At 43.6% G+C, this 19810-nt stretch overlaps 1 protein-coding gene across 1 annotated transcript in view; it reads left to right on the forward strand.

Annotated features, from left to right (window-relative positions):
* LOC126417120 (vesicular inhibitory amino acid transporter) overlaps nt 1–19810 on the forward strand; it is a 108376-nt gene that overhangs the window by 35499 nt on the left and 53067 nt on the right. The window lies entirely within an intron of this gene.

Genomic DNA, 19810 nt, shown 5'->3' on the forward strand with positions numbered 1-19810 from the left:
GCACTAGTGTTCCACGCGCCGTCTCCTTTATGAATGAGCTTCACTTTCCCAAAATGCTCACAATAAAACGAAGTCGAACATACACCTTTCCTAGTACCAATCTGACGTGCTCGTTCCATTTCATGTCGCTTTGCAACGTTACATCTAGATATTTAATCGACGTGGCTGTGTCAAGCAGCACACTACTAATGCTTTATTCAAACATTATGGTATGGTTTTTTCTACTCACCTGCGTTAACTTACATTTTTCTACGTTTAGGGCTAGTTGCCATTCATCACACCAACTAGAAATTTTGCACAAGTTATCATGTATCCTCCTACAGTTACTCAATTTCGACGCCTCACTGTACAGCACAGCATCATTAGCAAATAACTGCAGATTGCTGCCCTTCTTGTTCGCCAAATCATTTATGTATACAGAGAATAATAGCGGTTCTATCACATTTCCCCGCGGCACTCTTGTCAATATCCTTGTCTCTGATGAACACTAGCCGTCGTCAACAAGTACTATGTGCTATTACTTAACAAGTCTTCCAGCCACTCACAATCTAAGATTCCAGTCCTTATGCTCGGATCTTCGTCAGCAATCTGCAGTGGGGCACCGTGTCAAACGCTTTCCGGAAATCTAGCAATACGGGATGTGCCTGTTGTACTTCATCTATGGTTCGCAGGATATTACGTGAGAAAAGGGAAAGCTGAATGTGGCACGAACGACGCTTTATAACGCCGTGCATATTTTTGGACATAAGCTTTTATGTGGCAATGAAATTCATAACATTCGAACTCAAAATGTGTTCAAGAATGTTGCAGCAAATCGATGTTAGTGTCATCGGCCTGTAATTATGCGGGTCCGTTCTTTTACCTCTGTTATAAAGAAAAGTTACCTGTTCTTTTTCCCGTCGTTTGGGAATTATATATATATATATATATATATATATATATATATATATATATATATTTATATATATATATTATCTTGAATTTTACCTTTCAGCATTCTTCTACTGATATAATCTCGTTTTCTTTACTCAAAACATATTAATACAAAATCCTCCTTAAATCATGCTGCCTCCTCTAAATACATTACCAGACTGTCTAACACACACACTGCCTGCCTCTCTCTTCAAAAGGTAACCCCTCTGACCAACATCTGTGGTCTCAGACATAGAAAGAATATGGTTATAACGATACTGCGGAGGTTGAGTATATTTATCAAATTCATAACTTCCTTTACATTTATGGTCAACACTTCTTGAAAATCGGCATGTCAAATAAGGTAGACCCCTTTCACGCTCTCTAGAGTACTGATTGGCATTCTGGAATTCAGTGTGCATAAAAGACGAGAAACGTCAGACCGAACAACAGCTCAGTTAGGCACGTTCCGCGCGCCAGATATGCGGCACCCTCCTGTCTGCACATTACGATTTGTCTGCGCTGGTGTGATTTGCGCCCACAGGTTTTTAGCGTTTTTGCTGAAACCTCCAACTTCAACTGCCAGGTTTGCGCACATCGTACGTCTGTCCAGATTTCAGAGCCACACGCTATGATTTGGCTGTGCAGACGTGATGTCCGCAAACATTTTCTCAGGCAAATCGTAGTGTGTGGACCGGCCTTTAGCCATTCGGGTTAATTAGTCTGTTATCAGTTGCCAAAAGTGTTATTTGTACTTTTATTTTGGTAGCAACGGCCGGGTTACTTATTTTGCATAAAAATGGATTAGAAAATTTATATAAAATTATGCTCTTTTGGTGTGTCTACTATGAGGTAAACAAGGGTTTAAGAATGGTACAAGCATTTCAAAGATGGCCGTGAAGACATTGAATATGGCGAGCTTCCTGGACGGCGCAGTACATCAACCGATGAAAACGTGGAAAAAGTGAAAGAAATGATCATGAATAATAGACGAATCACAGTCAGAGATGTCTCTGATGCTTATAGCATATCAGTTCGCTCACGCCATGGGTCTTTTCGGATGTTTTGGATATGTAACGAGTGACAACAAAGCCTGTTCCAAAACAGATGAATTTCGAACAAAAATCGCGGGGAGTACTGCTTGCCCAGGAGTTACTAGATAAACAGCGATGTAGAATGGCTGAAACGTGTCATAACAGCTGATGAAACATGAATTTACGGATGTGATATCGAAACTAAGGTTCAATCGTTCCAGTGGAAGAATTCTAGATCGCCAATCGCGGAAAGAATCTGACAACCTTCACGGTTGTACTCACTGTGTTCTTCGATTTTATCGGCATAGTACATCATGAGTTCTCACCACTACGCTGAAAGATCAGCAAGGAGCACTGATTAGAAGTTCGACACTATTTGCATGGAGCAATTAAAAAAATCCCGGATTTGTGACGAAACAAACCGTTGCTTTCGTGCCACGATACTGGACTTCTCACACGTCGTTGCTTGTTTGTCATTTTTTGGGCAAAAACAATACCGTAATGTTGCCCCAGCCTCCATATTCGCCAGCGTTGGCTCCATATGAGCATTTTCTGACTTCAAAAAGAAAGAAAATCTTTGAGGCCCGTCGTTTTACAAACAGAGGACAGAGGAGGGATTAAAAACGCATAGCAGAGAGAGCTAAAGCTATCCCAAAGATCGAGTTCCAGAGGTGTTTCATGGACAGGAAATTTCTGGCGTAAGTGTATAATAGGCCTACGTATTGGGCACTATTTGAAAGGGGATAACATTAATATAGACCAAAAAACAAAATTTTTTTATTATTCCTTGGACACACCACACATATAAAGAATTTGCTGGGTCATGACCTGTCCTTTCATATAGTCAGTGTTTTCAGTGAGCACTTCAGTTTTAGCAGTGTTCTGCAACACCACACTGTAAACGCTTCGATTCTCTTCTTGCGATGTTTTCCCACACTCTGTGATTCACCCCCACACCCACACCCCAATCAGTGCTGTGATCCATACGTACTTTCTCAGAAATTTCTTACTCAACTAATTCCTTTGTTTGATGATTTCTTTTGGCAAATAATGGCTTATTTGCCTGCGCAATTCTGCTTCTGATATTCTCCTTGTAACGCCTGCAGTGTGTTACTTAGCTTCCACGCCAGCAGAATTCCCTCACTCCGTCTACTACCTAGTGCACAATATTGATGCTAAGTTTATCGCTAATCTCATTTCTGCCATTTTCATTACTTTCGTCTTTCTTTGATTTACCCTCATTACATACTTCGTTCTTATGAACAGGTTCTGTTATTTCTCCTCATTTTCACGAAAGATAACAGGATCGTCAGGTAATCTTATCGCTAATGTCCGTCCACCCTGAATTTTAATCGCTCTTCTGAACACTTTCTTTTATTTCCTTTGCCACTTCTTTGATGTGCAGACTGAACAGCACGGGAGACGGACTTCATCCGTACCTCACGCCGTTTTTAATCTGAGCACTTCTCCTTTGGCCTCCGACTCTTAGTTCTGGTTTATTAATAGAAGTTTTTAGGTACGTCTTGCCTTGTTACAACGAATAAAAGACGCGCTTGATACTTTATTTCCTTTAGCCGTAATTAATGGGTGATGGTTCAAAATGGCTCTGAGCACTATGGGACTTAACTTCTATGGTCATCAGTCCCCTAGAACTTAGAACTACTTAAACCTAACTAACCTAAGGACATCACACAACACCCAGCCATCACGAGGCAGAGAAAATCCCTGACCCCGCCGGGAATCGAACCCGGGTGATGGTTGTTGGACGATGTATGGATCTGTTGTTTTACCTACTAGCGATGTATCTGGACATGCCGGCCAAAGGACGGGAGCCACAGCGGTTCTATGTTTGAGCGAGGTCTTGCGTTACCTTGCGGGAATGCATGATTCTTAATTTATTGTATGTGTCTAAAACAAATAATTATCAACGAGTCCAGCTCGAGGTGACACGCCGTAACTATAGTAGTTTTGCTGAGGATTCGTTAGTGACCAACTACTTCCAGGTAGTGTACTCTGTCGTGCTAATTGAGGTTCGCTCTCTGATGTGTGATTCACCAGCCTCCCTCTCTAACCCCTTTTTCTCTATGAGAGCGCGATACTACCAAGAAAATCACCGCTCGTAGGTATAATCATTACTCGAAAAACAGATATTTCTACCACACTTCGTAAGTTTTATTCTGTAGAAAACTCATAATTTTTGCCATGATATTAAATGCACGGTATGTAATGAGACTGGAAACAAGGTAAAAATCACGATTGAACCTGAGGCTTAACTTTGAAAGGGCAGAGGAACGTTTTGATTAAACTCAGTAAAATGTTCTCTACATGGATTACCAAGAAAATTTATGAAAGTCACGTTCCCGAGGGTAATGCTTCCATCTCCTGTGTGGCACTGTAAATTCGTTTTCGTAGGTAATTTCAAAGAAGTACTGAGATCTTCCTGAACCATCGATTTCTTAACTTGAACAGTCGACTGAAATTAATATCGTGCAGCGAAATACGGCACTTAAAACGTATCTCAGTTGTCGCCTGCTACTAATGCAACTGTCGCTGATGAAGTTTGTGATAGATCTTTGATCACTGTGAAGTCAACAATCTTCCCGATTTCCACTCTCGTGCTGCTTTGTCTTGTTTGTTTTAGCCTCAAACATTTAGCAACAAAAATGCCACAAGGACATCTGCGCTTGCATCTGTTCTCTGCAGATACCTGCGAAGGACGCAACAGTGGATACTTCTCATATACCAAACAGTGTTAAGTACTACTCGTACTGTGGTTGCAACTGCAAGCAGAGCGTGTTTATCCGCGAACTGTGTTTAATCTGACATATTTTCCGAGATTCTTGCAATACAGTTGTATATACGTGACAGGAAAAGTGTTTTACAAATTTTGCACGCGTTATTGTTGTGGACTCCAGTCCTAAGACTGGTTTGATGAGCTGTGCACGCTAGTCTATCCTGTGCAGGCCACTTCATCGCTGCATACCTACTGCGACCTAGCTAAGCGACTGAACCTGCGTTAGATTCCCGGCCGGGTCGGAGATTTTCTCCGCTCGGTGACTGGTTGTTGTGTTCTCCTTACTATTGTGTCGTCATAATTGACATTACAATTGAGATGACTCAAAGGGCATTGCCTGGAAGCCAATTTAAAAAAATCAAAGAGATACTGCGACCTAAATCAATTTCAATCTGCTTTCTGTAGTCAATCTGTGGTCTCTCTCTACAATTTTTAACTACCCTCCTCGCACACACACCACTACACTCCATTGCATCCATTACTGACTTATCGATCCCGTGACGAAAGGCACTGCTCTTCGCTGGTTCTTCTATCTCTCTCTCTCTGTCTTTCTCTTTCTTTCTTCTAGTAATTCTACTAAGTAAGGACCCCAGAGTGATGAGTAATACTCAAGAATCGGTCGAACAAGTGTTTTGTAAGCCACTTCTTTCGCGAATGCATTACATTATCTTAAGACTCGTCGTATGAATCTCGCTCTGGGATCTGCTTTTTCTAGTATTTGTCTTATGTGGTCATTCCGCTTCAGGTCACTCTAGACGATTACTCCTAGGTATTTTACGGTAGCTACTGTTTCCAGCAATTTGTCAGCAATAGCGTAACTGTACAACAGTGGATTTCTTCTCGTGTGTATGCGCAATACTTTGTATCTATTTAAGCTCAAGGTCAACTGCCAGCCCCTGCACCATTCATCGATCTTCTGCAGGTCTTCATGCGGTTCGCTACAAACTTCTGACGCTGCCACCTTCTTGCATACAACCACATCATCTGCGAACAGTTTTAAAGAGCCTGGACGTTATCTAGTAGATAATTTATGTATATTGTTGTGGTGTGCGTACTGTAAGACCTTCGGTACACACACCATCAGATTATTTGACTTGTCGCTCTAACGAAGTAGGCGAGTGTCAGCAATATGTCTCGTGGTCTTATCGTGGCGTGTTTATCTTCTGCCGTTAGGTCAGACGATAGAAATGCCACTTGCACGCTTAGAGTAGCAGATTGACAGTGACCAACTTTAAACAGAACTTGACTAATTTTCACACACATTTATTAAAATAATAAAAATCATAGACATTACGTAACTTGATTCTGGATGCTGTTTACAATTGACAGTCTGAAGTTCCTTTGGTCTTGGTACGTTAATCTTATTCTCACATAGCTCTGATACTTGACAAAGTGTCTAGTCATTTATCTTCATGGCTATGAAGACTAATGCAGACTGACAAATCGGAGGTCTGTACACTCGTTATAATACCTCGAGCGTTCAGGTATCACTGCGCGAGTGTGATCCACGAGGAGAAAAGGTTCTACGTCAGCAGCAATCTCATTGGCTGCGTTACATATTAATACGTGGATCGGCGGAAGCAGAATTTGGTCCGTCTCCAAGACAGCGCCATCTCGTAGTGCGGAGATGGACGAGCGCTGCGCCTGCGCTGTTGTGCTTAGCGGGGCGCGCTCTAGTGGGAAAGTTGGGTACGTGCTGACTACGCGGAACTATGTACACAACAATTGTAAACAGTAACTGCCCTATCACACTTCCTTGGGATAATCCGGAAATTACCTTTATATCTATCGATTTAGTTCCGTTAAGGACGACATACTGAGTTCTGCCCGCGAGGAGGTCTTGAATGGAGCCGAAAATCTAGTCCAGTACTCTATAAGCACGTTTTTTTCACTAAACGGTAGTGCGAAAATGTAGCGAATGCCTCTCTGAAGTCAAGGAACACGACATCAAACTGAGCGCCGTTGTCTACGGCGCTGTGGATCTCATGAAGGGACAGAGCGAGCTGAGATTCGCAAGTTGCGGAATCCATGTTGATTTTTATGGAGGAGATTTTCTTTCTCCAGAAACATCTTAATTCTTGAGCATAAAACATGTCCCAAAATTCTACAACAGATTGATGTCAGCGGTATAGATTTTTAATTACGCGCGTCTGTCCTACGACCCGTCTTGAAAACGGCAATGATCTTCGCTTTTTGGTCGCTAGTCACCCTTCGCTGCTCCAGCAACCTACGATAAAATGCTACTAGAAGGGAAGCAAGTGCTTAGGCATAATATCTGCAGAATCTTACAGGTATCCGATCTGCTCCAGATGCCTTTCCACTACAAAGCGATTGTAGTTGCTTTTCTATTTAGCGATAACTTGATATATGCCAATTTGATTGAAAGAAGGGGCCGTGTTAAAATCTTCCGCGCTGAAACAGTTTCGGGTTTCGAATTCAGTGTTTCGACCTTCCCTCTGGTACTGTTCTGGTACCAGTATGGTTACCGAGTGACTGAATAGATGAAGTATTTAATGATTTTACGTGAGGGCAGTATTCCTTAGGGTCCTATTTTTGGCAAAATGTTACTCTCGCATCCACTGATAGCCTCTCATATTGTTCCTCCAACTCTAATTTTCACTTAGCACAAAAAAATGGCTCTGAGCACTATGGGACTTACCTGTTGAGGTCATCAGTCCCCTAGAACTTAGAACTACTTAAACCTAACTAATTTAAGGACATCACACACATCCATGCCCGAGGCAGAATTCGAACCTGCGACCGTAGCGGTCGCGCAGTTTTAGACTGTAGCGTCTAGAACCGCTCGGCCACCCCGGCCGGCTCACTTAGCACAGATTTTGTTTGTCAACTAGACATTGAGTTCCCTGAAATCTGTGATGGAGCTATCTTTGTTTCTGCAGCAGCATTCTAAGGCCAGAGATGTCACATTCGCATGAGAAGGCTTCACACTTCACAGATATTGGTCGTTCGTCTTTGGGGCATACGTTCTTACTCTGTGACAGCATTAGTCCAGCCACACCTCGAATACTGCTATAATGTATTCAGTTCGGTTATACAGCTATTTAAATAGCACATCAACAAAACTTCAGACATAAGAACCGAAGTGGTAATTCGAAGATTCGAGTGCTGCCGAATTACGTAGAATCACTTGACAGTAGTTTAGTGTAGCAATAAACGTAGGTGTAGAGAACTGCACGATCCCCAAGCTTGAGGAATCCCAGGACTGCTGTTGCAGAACAAGGCAGAGGCTGTTCTGGTGGTAGTTTTTTCTTTCAGTTCTACTTTACTCTTCTTCCTCTTCTTTTATTTCCGCAATTTTCTGTCAGTAAAGCTGTGCAGTTTACCTGTAGACGTTCAATACTATGGAATGTCGCATTGGAAGAAAATATGAAATGTTTAGATTGTAACTACTCACTTTAGAATTATAAAACGACAGAGCTGGTTGTAGCAGCAAGAAATAAATAAAAATACGAAGTGCGTGAGACAGCAATGAGACTATTTACTTATCTACCAAATTCTTTATTTTTTTATTTTTTCAAAGCAGTCCCCTTCGGCAGCTATACAACGTGGGGGTCGTTGTTCCCAGTCTTGGTAGCAGCAGTGAGAGGCTTCGCCTGGTGGGGTCTTGAAAATGCCAATCACATTCTTCTGAATGTTCTCCGGAGTTCCAAAATTACGTCCTTTTAAGACGGAAAGTCAACGAATAAAACAGAAGTAATATCCGGCGTTCCCCAAGGAAGTGTTGTGGGCCCTTTATTGTTCCTGATCTATATTAAAGACATAGGAGACAATCTGCGTAGCCCTCTTAGATTATTTGCAGATGATGCTGTCATTTACCGTCTTGTAAAGTAATGAGATAAACGAATTGCAAAATGATTTAGATAAGATATCTGTATGATGCGAAAAGTGGCAATTGACCCTGAACAGCCGGCCGTTGTGGCCGAGCGGTTCTAGGCGCTTCAGTCCGGAACCACGTGGCTGCTACGGTCGCAGGTTCAAATCCTGCCTCGGGCATGGATGTGTGTGATGTCCTTAGGTTTAAGTAGTTCTAATCTAGGGGACTGATGACGCAGATGTTAAGACCTATAGTGCTTAAGATCATTTGACCCTGAATAAAGAAAAATGTGAAGTTATTCATTTGAATACTAAAAGATCCGCTAAATTTCGATTACGTGATAAGTCACACAAATCTGTAGGCTGTAAATTCAACTAAATACTTAGGGATTACAACTACAGATAACCTTAATTGGAACGATCACATAGGTAATGTTGTGGGTAGAGCAAACCAAAGACTGCGATTCATTGGAGTTAGAAGTTGCAACAGATCTACTAAAGAGATTGCTTACACTACAGTTGTCCGCCCTATTCTGGAGTATTGCTGTGTGGTGTGGGATCCGTGTCGGGTGGGACTGGCGGATGACATCGAAAGAGTTGAAAGAAGGGCGGCTCGTTTTGTATTATCGAGAAATAGGGGAGATAGTGCCACAGACGTAATACGTGAATTGGAGTGGCTATCATTAAAACAAAGACTTTTTCGTTGCGACGGGATCTTCTCATGTAGTTTCAATCACCAGTCTTCTCCTCCGATTGCGAAAAAATTCTGTTGGTTCAAATGGTTCAAATGGCTCTGAGCACTATGCGACTTAACTGCTGAGGTCATCAGTCGCCTAGAACTTAAAACTAATTAAACCTAACTAACCTAAGGACATCACACACATCCATGCCCGAGGCAGGATTCGAATCTGCGACCGTAGCGGTCGCTCGGTTCCAGACTGTAGCGCCTAGAACCGCACGGCCACTCCGGCCGGCCATTCTGTTGGCACCCACCTACATAGGGAGAAATGATCATCACGATAAAATAAGAGAAAGAAGGGCACGCACAGAAAAATTTAAGTGCTCGTTTTTCCCGCGCGCTGTTCGAGAGTGGAACGGTAGAGAGACAGCTTGAAGGTCGTTCATTGAATCCTCTGCCAGACACTTTATTGTGAATAGCAGAGTAATCACGTAGACGTAGAAATTTTTCAGTGTCGGGAAAAGAAAAAGTCACAAGGACTCAGATCAGGTGAATGTTGGGGAGGGGGGTCTAGTTTCACTCGATTAGCCCTTTGCCTGACCCTTTCAAGGACATCTTCGTAAAATACTGGTTTGACAGTTTGTCCTGGAGGAACAAATTCTTTATGCACGATACCCCTACCGCCAAAAAAGGAAATCAGCATTGTTTTGATCTTTGATTTGCTCATTCGAGCTTTTTTCGTTCGAGAAAATGTCTCGGTGTGCCATTCCTCACTTTGCCGCTTTGTCTCAGGAATCTATTATTCATCACCTGTGATCACACGTCTGAACCATTCGTGGTCATTGGCAGTCCTCTCAATAAGATCAACGCAGATCTTTCTTTGATTACCCTTCAGCTCAGTTCTACATCTACATCTATACTCTGCAAACTACCGTAAGGTGCATGGCAGAAGGTACGTACCATTGTACTAGTCATTAGGGTTTCTTCCCTTTCCATTCGCGTATGGACCGTAGGAAGAATGATCGTTTGCACGCTTCTGTGCGTGCAGTAATTATTCTAATCTTATCTTCACGATCCCTATGTGAGCGATTCGTAGGGGGTTGTAGTACACTCCTAGAGCATTAAAGCCGGTTCTTGAAACATTGTTAATAGACTTTCCAGGGATAGTTTACGTCTATCTTCAAGAGTCTTCCAGTTCGATTCCTTCAGTATCTCTGTGGCACTCTTCCACAGTTCAAACATCTCTGTTACCGTTCGTGCTGCCCTTCTCTGTATACGTTGAGTATCCCCAGCTGGACCTGTTGGTACAGGTCCCACACACATGAGCAATATTCTAGGCGTTTGTGAAACTTTTCAGCACTATTTTGGCAGAAACCTCTCACAAGTGCAAATCTACGGTCTAAATTTGATGTGCATGAAAGTGTTTAACATGTAACACACCATTCTTATCTCACAACAGCGCGTACACGTTCGACGTTTTCGTCGGTTTTTGAAGTTGAAGGCCCCCTGAGCGAGGTTCATCTTCAACGTGTACTCGGCCTTCCAAAAATCATTGTGTCAGCGAAAAACTTGTGCTTTTGATAAGGAATGTTCCCCCATAGGCCTGTTTCAGCTTTTCAAAGGCAATCTCGCGGATTCTCCAAGTTTAACTCAAAACTTGATGGCATAACGTTGCTCTAAATTCCGCTGTTCCGTTTTCGTAACACACAACGAGAACACAGCTTCACTGATGGCGCTTTCAGAAATCACTTGATGGACTGAGCATCTAGAAGGGATTACTGTACCGGTCTATACAAGAAAAACAACACAGCGTTGCCAGAAAACTCGCGGCGTTACTTTTCTCTCACACCTCGTACACCCTGTATAATAAAAGTGGTAACAGTACAGTTCCCTGAGGTGTACCGGAAATTATTCCCCTGCCTATCGATGCAACTTAGTAAGTCGGTATTGTAATTGCGGTAGGAATGCGTGTGAAATTTCTGATAAATCTATTCCCGTAATTCCGGAGACGAGGCCGCATTATCGGCGGCTGTGCTGCCGTATGCAGTATGGCAGCGAGGGCGCCACGCTGTCAGAGGCTCAAGCTTGAGGCTCGGGGCGCGCCTGCGGGTATCGATTAGCGAGCCGCCGGCAAAATGCCAGCCAGCTAGCAGCGCCCAACACACGACACGGCACAGCCGCAAGTTACTACTCCTCCGCCAGTGCAGTAAATCCCCTAGCACCTGATCGGGTGCTCGATAAATTTATTCGCGTTGCGAACGATTTTTAGGATGTACTCAGAACATTCGCAGCATCTCTGTCTTTAACAGACGGCCATATTGTGCAACTGGTGGTTCTTTTAAGCGTATCCCTCCCAAATCCGGGCTATAACTAAAAGCTCAATAGCCCGCACGCAGCCTCTGCCAGGTGACGTCGCCCTCAACATTGACAACCACTGTCTACATTTACGAGGGGTTACCCAAAAAGACCGGAATAACATGGCCGTGGGCGGAGCTTGTATAGTACGCATTTCTGCCGCTAGGCGTGTGTAGCGCAACTCATTGCCAGTTCTAGAGATGGGCAAACTGAAACACTTAACTGTTTCGAAACAAATGAAACAGTACAATGTAATGTTTCGATACGCTGTTTCGATACAGTGAAACAGTTTGTGTTTTGTAATCTAATAAACCTACACATTTTATACTGTATAAGCATGTCCATATAAATACAAATGAGGTGCGAGAGCGCTAATCATATCTCAGAAAGTATGAAACTATCACTTGGCCGTCTTGGCAGTTTCGTATTTCCTGCAGCAAATGCGCTGCTTTCGTGTCGTGTGACTTTCATACTTTTCAATTGGCTGAGGACAGCCGTAGATGAAGACAGAAGAACCACCACGAACGGTACTGGAGGAGGGAGCAAACTGCAGAAACAACAGATATGCTACTCGGATTCCCACATTCCGCTAGTATGGCTAATATACCCATCCTGTGCTAATTTCCATGCACACAAAGGGAATCATTGTGGATAATAGGCACAGTGACTATAGACTCACAAATAACGCCAAATAATTCGAATAAATAACAAAATATAACAGAAAAAATTTGTCTTTCAAGGTGTTTCGAACCGTTACTATAAATTCACCATGCTTCCCAGCCCTTCCCGTTCACCATTACACTATAAGAGATGTGTCAAACAGATTGCTTGCAATTATACCTACATCAAATTTATGTAGTTGTCTAATACACTCCTGGAAATTGAAATAAGAACACCGTGAATTCATTGTCCCAGGAAGGGGAAACTTTATTGACACATTCCTGGGGTCAGATACATCACATGATCACACTGACAGAACCACAGGCACATAGACACAGGCAACAGAGCATGCACAATGTCGGCACTAGTACAGTGTATATCCACCTTTCGCAGCAATGCAGGCTGCTATTCTCCCATGGAGACGATCGTAGAGATGCTGGATGTAGTCCTGTGGAACGGCTTGCCATGCCATTTCCACCTGGCGCCTCAGTTGGACCAGCGTTCGTGCTGGACGTGCAGACCGCGTGAGACGACGCTTCATCCAGTCCCAAACATGCTCAATGGGGGACAGATCCGGAGATCTTGCTGGCCAGGGTAGTTGACTTACACCTTCTAGAGCACGTTGGGTGGCACGGGATACATGCGGACGTGCATTGTCCTGTTGGAACAGCAAGTTCCCTTGCCGGTCTAGGAATGGTAGAACGATGGGTTCGATGACGGTTTGGATGTACCGTGCACTATTCAGTGTCCCCTCGACGATCACCAGTGGTGTACGGCCAGTGTAGGAGATCGCTCCCCACACCATGATGCCGGGTGTTGGCCCTGTGTGCCTCGGTCGTATGCAGTCCTGATTGTGGCGCTCACCTGCACGGCGCCAAACACGCATACGACCATCATTGGCACCAAGGCAGAAGCGACTCTCATCGCTGAAGACGACACGTCTCCATTCGTCCCTCCATTCACGCCTGTCGCGACACCACTGGAGGCGGGCTGCACGATGTTGGGCCGTGAGCGGAAGACGGCCTAACGGTGTGCGGGACCATAGCCCAGCTTCATGGAGACGGTTGCGAATGGTCCTCGCCGATATCCCAGGAGCAACAGTGTCCCTAATTTGCTGGGAAGTGGCGGTGCGGTCCCCTACGGCACTGCGTAGGATCCTACGGTCTTGGCGTGCATCCGTGCGTCGCTGCGGTCCGGTCCCAGGTCGACGGGCACGTGCACCTTCCGCCGACCACTGGCGACAACATCGATGTACTGTGGAGACCTCACGCCCCACGTGTTGAGCAATTCGGCGGTACGTCCACCCGGCCTCCCGCATGCCCACTATACGCCCTCGCTCAAAGTCCGTCAACTGCACATACGGTTCACGTCCACGCTGTCGCGGCATGCTACCAGTGTTAAAGACTGCGATGGAGCTCCGTGTGCCACGGCAAACTGGCTGACACTGGCGGCGGCGGTGCACAAATGCTGCGCAGCTAGCGCCATTCGACGGCCAACACCGCGGTTTCTGGTGTGTCCGCTGTGCCGTGCGTGTGATCATTGCTTGTACAGCCCTCTCGCAGTGTCCGGAGCAAGTATGGTGGGTCTGACACACCGGTGTCAATGTGTTCTTTTTTCCATTTCCGGGAGTGTAACTGTCACTCTACGTCTTTTTTTTTTTTTTTATTCAAAATGTTGTAGGCTTACTTGCGTTTCTTAATATGATTACCGTACATGACCAGAGAAGCGTATGTCATAAAAAAGTGTAATTTAATCGAATGACTTTCACATATTTATTATTTTGAATGTGAATAGTATGCGTTGTTTTATTGTTTGGTTAGTGTTTATAAAGCAGATGTTACTCCATTTCGTAATAGGACAGTCAGCTAGAAACGAAGCTTTATTTTCGGATATCTTAAGCTTCATTCTGTTGCTTGTCAAAAAGATTTCGACACACCTGAAAGTGTTTCATGAAGTGGTATGTTGTGTTTCAGTACCTGTGCCGAGCCCGAATCTCGTCCGACACAGAGCGGAATGATACATCACTGTTTCGATACAGTTAGTCCGTTCCAAGCACAGGTGGACTGAAACAGCCCTATTTTGAAACAACGATACTGTTTCTGTGTCTGGCTCGAGATCGAATCTGGTGCGGTTATCCGAAACAGGGGCGGAATGAAACACCACTGTTTCGAAACAGTGAACCACAGCCGTTCCGAAACACTGAAACAGTTCCACGTATTGATACACTGTATCGAAACATAGAAACAGTGGCCAAGTCTAGCCAGTTCAGTGCCTCCTGTGTTGTCGACCTGGCTTGTGCTGCTAATCTGAAGTGAGCGTTTTTGCTAGCGCTCTTTTGTTCTTGTTTCGTTTTTTACAATGGCAAGTTTAAGCGAACAGAGTGCAGCTGTGAAATTTTGTTTTCTACTCGGTAAAAATGCTGCTGAAACTGTTTTAATGTTGAAAACAGCTTACCAAGACGACGCTTTGGGAAAAACTCAAGCCTATCACTGGTTTGATCGATTTAAAAATGGCGGCTGGTCGGTTGATGGCACACCTCGTTCTGGAGGTCTGTCACCTGCCTGAATCGATGAACATATTGAAAAAATTCCAGAGCTTGTGCTCACAGACCGTCGACAGACAATTGATCAACTCTCAGAGATTAGTGGGTTATCTTGGAGCTCTGTTCAGCGGATTTTAACGGAAGATTTGGGAATGAAAAGGGCTGCTGCCAAGTTTCTTCCTTGGGTTGTGACTGACAATCAAAAGGAACGTCGAGTTGAAACACGTCGTACTTTGAAATAACAGCTTGTAACTGATCCATATTTTCTGCCAAAGGTTGTTACTAGTGATGAGTCATTGTGCTATGGTTACGACCCAAAAACAAAGCAACAGTCAAGCCAATGGAAGACGTCAACACCTCATCCAGAAAAACGTCGTCAAGCCAAATCAAATAACAAAACAATGCTGATTTGCTTTTTTGATGTCACGGGCGTAGTTCATTCAGAGCTTGTTCCCCTAGGTCAGATCGTCAATCAAACCTTTTATTTGAAAATTTTAAAAAGATTGCACAACAGTTATTGTCAAAAAAGACCCGATTTGTGGCAGACATGAAACTGCTTCTTCCACCACGACAATACATAAGCACACACAGCCATCTCTGTTAGACAGTTTTTGGCTAAAAGTGGTTCCGGTGCCCCACGCGCCTTCACTCTGTGCGTTTTTTTTATTTCCACGCATGAAAAGGGGCATGAAAGGACACCGACTTGACAAAACTAAAGTAGTCGAGAAAAAAACGAGGTAGAAGACGTCGGCCATTTCTAAAGATCACTATAAAATTGCTTCGAGCAGTGTAAGCACCGGTGGGACAATTGTATTAGTTTTAATGGAGAGTATTTTGAAAGGGATAAGATTATTTTGTAGACAATTTGGATATATATAACTTTAAAAAAGTAATTCCGGCCTTTTTGCGTACCCCCTCGTACATCTACACTCTGCAAATAAATGTGATGTGGGTAGTAGATGTACTTCTCATTGTTCTATGTACTAGGGTTTGTTCCCGTACCATTCGAGTGTGGATCGCGAGAAGAATGGCTGCATAAGCGCCTCTCTGCTAGGGATGACGTTTATCGCCAGAAAAACCGGGTCTCAGTTACACCGGTACTCTTCGTCTCCAGTGCAACCTGCTCACTATAACCTGTTTCTGAAATAACAGATTTTCGATTTTAATTGGTATCACTTTCAGCAATAAACGTAAACTTCGAAGAAACATTGAAAAATTATAATGAAGCCGATGGAGTACGAGATCTCGATCTATATGGGGCTGAGGCTGCAACATAAATCTGTGTTATTGTCTTCAGCAAAGACTGCGAAAGTGAATGAACCGGGTGCGGCAACAGCTTCCCTGCATCGTCACTTTTGGATGGTATCAATTTTTCAACCTAAAGTAATCAAGGGTTCAGTTATTATATGAAGTTTATAGCACGTCAATTAAATTTTAGGTACATCAACTTTGTCTTCCAAGGAACCCTGGCTGTCTTTTTATTTTTTCGCCTTACATGTGTTGCAGGTTTGTTGTGGTTCCTGTTATCCTTTTAATCTTTTAAAGCAAGTGGAGCATTATAGTTCACTGCTACCGCACTCTGTATAACACTTCCGAACTAGGGATGGTACCATTGCGCAACGAGAAGAAACTATCTTATGGGCCAGGTGCGGCAAGTTTCGCGCACCGTCTAATACGCCACGCCATTACAATGATGCGCTATTGTCTCAGCAATGTTGTACGGATTCTTATGTAATGTGTTTGTTGCTAATTTATAACTGTAGGCGTTGCTAGTAAAACAGTACTGATCGCTTTTCTAAATTTCTATAGTAAATAAATGTCGTGTGACTACGTGGCCTCCCGTCAGGTAGACCGCTCGCCTGGTGCAAGTCTTTCGATTTGACGCCACTTCTGCGACTTGCGCGTCGATGGGGATGAAATGATGATGAGTAAAACAACACAACAGCCAGTCCCTGAGCGGAGAAAAATCTCCGACCCAGCCGGGAATCGAACTAGGAGCCATAGGAGTGACATTCTGTCACGCTGACCATTCAGCTACCGTGGTGGACAATTTCTATAATATTCCAATATTGCAAAGCAATAGAAATTTCACGAATAAAGATTACTCGGTTTTTTAAAAAAATAATTGTTTAGAAACAAAAAATTTTAGCACTGCTGCTATGGAAAATTGAGATGCCGTTTTTAACTCAGTTATTAGTAAAAATTGAAAAAACCTGTTATAACCGAGATCAAACAAACACCAAAAAATACCTGTTATTCAGAACTAAAATAATGGTGTCGGCTTCAACCAGTCGGTTTTCCCATTCCTATTCTGTGCATTCTGAAGTCAGACCAATCTTGTCTTCGCAGTCCCAACGGGACTGTTGTACCCTCCTAGATTCCTCCTTTAGTACTTGAAAATGTGTTAACAGGCTTGCGATGTATAGTTTTGGGTTTTCCTTTAAGCATTGACAGTTCAGGCCTGAAACACTTATGCAGTATTCTGAGGCACACAAGCTAACTTTAAGCAATTTCCCTTCTTAACAGAGAGAATTTTGACAGTATCCAACCAATCAACCAATGAACCGAAATAAACCACCTACCTTACCTGCCACTGATCGTATGTGTTCATTTCGTACCCCCCCCCCCCCTCCTCCCTCCCTCGAAAATTGTGTTGATACGTAGTCGTACGATTGTACGTTTTATGAAGAGCAAAATTTTACATATATGAATATTGAAAACAAGTTTTCATGCCTTGCACCACTTTTAAATTTTATCAATATCTGAGTGAATATTTGTACAGCTTTTTTTGGACAATATTTCATTACATATAACTTCATTATCCTTACATATAACTGCATTATCCGGGAAAAATCTGAGGCTACTATTCCTACATTTAATCCAACCACAAATACCCTTTCATACCGATACCATCGAAGCTTAATACTATAACCAACACATTGAAATATCTCCAAATACCTGTCAGCGGGAACTAATCTGTAGCTCCCTCCTATTAACCATCCAACATAAACCGTGCAGTAGATTATACAATCTGCATCCTTCCACGATCCTTTGCGCTTCTAGAGTTTTGTTCCGACTCATCATCTGCTACGGAAACGTGATCTGGGTTTCTGATCTTTCTAAATCCTTGACCACTGTGCTTTTCACCTTGCTAGCCGCATCCACTTACACCATCCAACAAGAACCCTTTACCAGCACCTATACAACCCACGCCTTCGATTCTTCACCTACTCGCAGTCCGGGTCCTCACCAGTGCTACTGCCATGCTGTCTGGTCGAGTAATCACTGATCAGCATTTGCAACTCGTATTCGGCAACACAGCTGTTCCAATCCCCATCCGACCATTCTGATTTAAGTTTTTCCCTGGCTTCTCTAAATTATAGACGCAAGTGACGGTGTGTTTCCTATGATAATGCCACTGTCATCGACAAGTCGAGAAGACTAATGTTCCTCCCTTTCTCCTTTTGCAAAGCAATATCAACGAATTCCACTTCCAAATCACAGAATTATCTCAAAAAATTATCCTCCCCATCAGATCTAACCACCACCCTTCTGCCCTCTACTGTTCCCCATACAAAATCTCCCATCACTTCATTTTCCTTTCTCTCAATAGCCTTGGCCCAACCTCCGTGCTGTTAAACCGTATCCCGAGCACTTTACGACGACACACCGCCCTACATTCCACCCCATTCCACCTACTGACCTGCTGGTCTACATCGCCTGCAGCCTCAGAACCACTAGAGCTAACGACCCTCTCCCTGTCTGTCCCGCCCCATTGTGACACTGCGTGCATTGTCTATTTATTTCGTTTCAAAAGACAACACTGCCACCATGAGTTTTCGACGCACCGTCTCTACAATCACTTCGTTTACATATAAACATTTATCCCTTTCTTAAAGTATTTAAAACTTGTATTTGCTTTGGAACTCTTTTATACGAAGAGTGACACTGTGTGACATGAGGGATGTCGGAAAAAATTGGGATTGAGTAGAAAATCCTTGCAGTCCAACGAAATACTACGCATAATATCCGCGAGTCCATTCCAAACCACCCCTACTATTCTACAACCATGATCCTCAACGCTATGTAACCTCCCTCACCCTTTGCTTCTAAGGTTCCCACACGTGTGCTGTAAGTTCTTTGTGGCAAATCAAGAAATATTAGATCATCATCATTTTCACCTTTCGCAATAACAACAGGCAAGCCACTCCATTGCTGCTGGTAAAACATCACTAAAATTGCATCACTAACATTTACAGGCTAAACTCATAAATCTTCATTTTTAATTTAAAAGCATATATTCACATTTTGTGAAAGACACTCAGTTTAACTTAATACAGGTATTTGTTGTTGTGGTCTTCAGTCCTAAGACTGGTTTGACGCAGCTCTCCAAGTTAGTATATCCATTGCAAGCCTCTTCATCTCTGAATGACTACTGCAACCAATACCCATTTCAGCCAGCTTACCCAATTCATCCCTTGGTTTCTCCCCACCCTCGACCCAAACTCAAACACTTCCTTCCGTTAGCAAGGTGACTATTCCTTGATGCCTCGTTACGTATCCTATCAATCGATCCCTTGTTTCTTCCCTCTTTGTTCACTAACATTTCACTAATTATTCATCTACCCATCTAATCTCCAGGATTTTTTGTTGTTGCTCAACATATCGAAAGCTTTTATACTCTTCTGTCCGCAACTCGTGGTCTCGCGGTAGCGTTCTCGCTTCCCGAGCGCGGGGTCCCGGATTCGATTCCCGGCGGGGCCAGGGATTATCACCTGCCTCGAGATGACTGGGTGTTGTTGTGTCGTCTTCATCATCTCCATCATTCATCCCCATTACAGTCGGAGGAAGGCAATGGTAAACCACCTCCATTAGGACCTAGCCTAGTACGGCGGTGCGGGTCTCCCGCATTGTTCCCCTACGCTCTGTGAAGGAGTGTGGGACTTCATCATCATCATTCTCTTCTTGTCTCAACTGTTCGTTGTCCATGTTTCACGTCC

The sequence above is a fragment of the Schistocerca serialis genome, chromosome 8 (assembly GCF_023864345.2).
Source record: "Schistocerca serialis cubense isolate TAMUIC-IGC-003099 chromosome 8, iqSchSeri2.2, whole genome shotgun sequence".
Lineage (NCBI taxonomy): Eukaryota > Metazoa > Arthropoda > Insecta > Orthoptera > Acrididae > Schistocerca > Schistocerca serialis.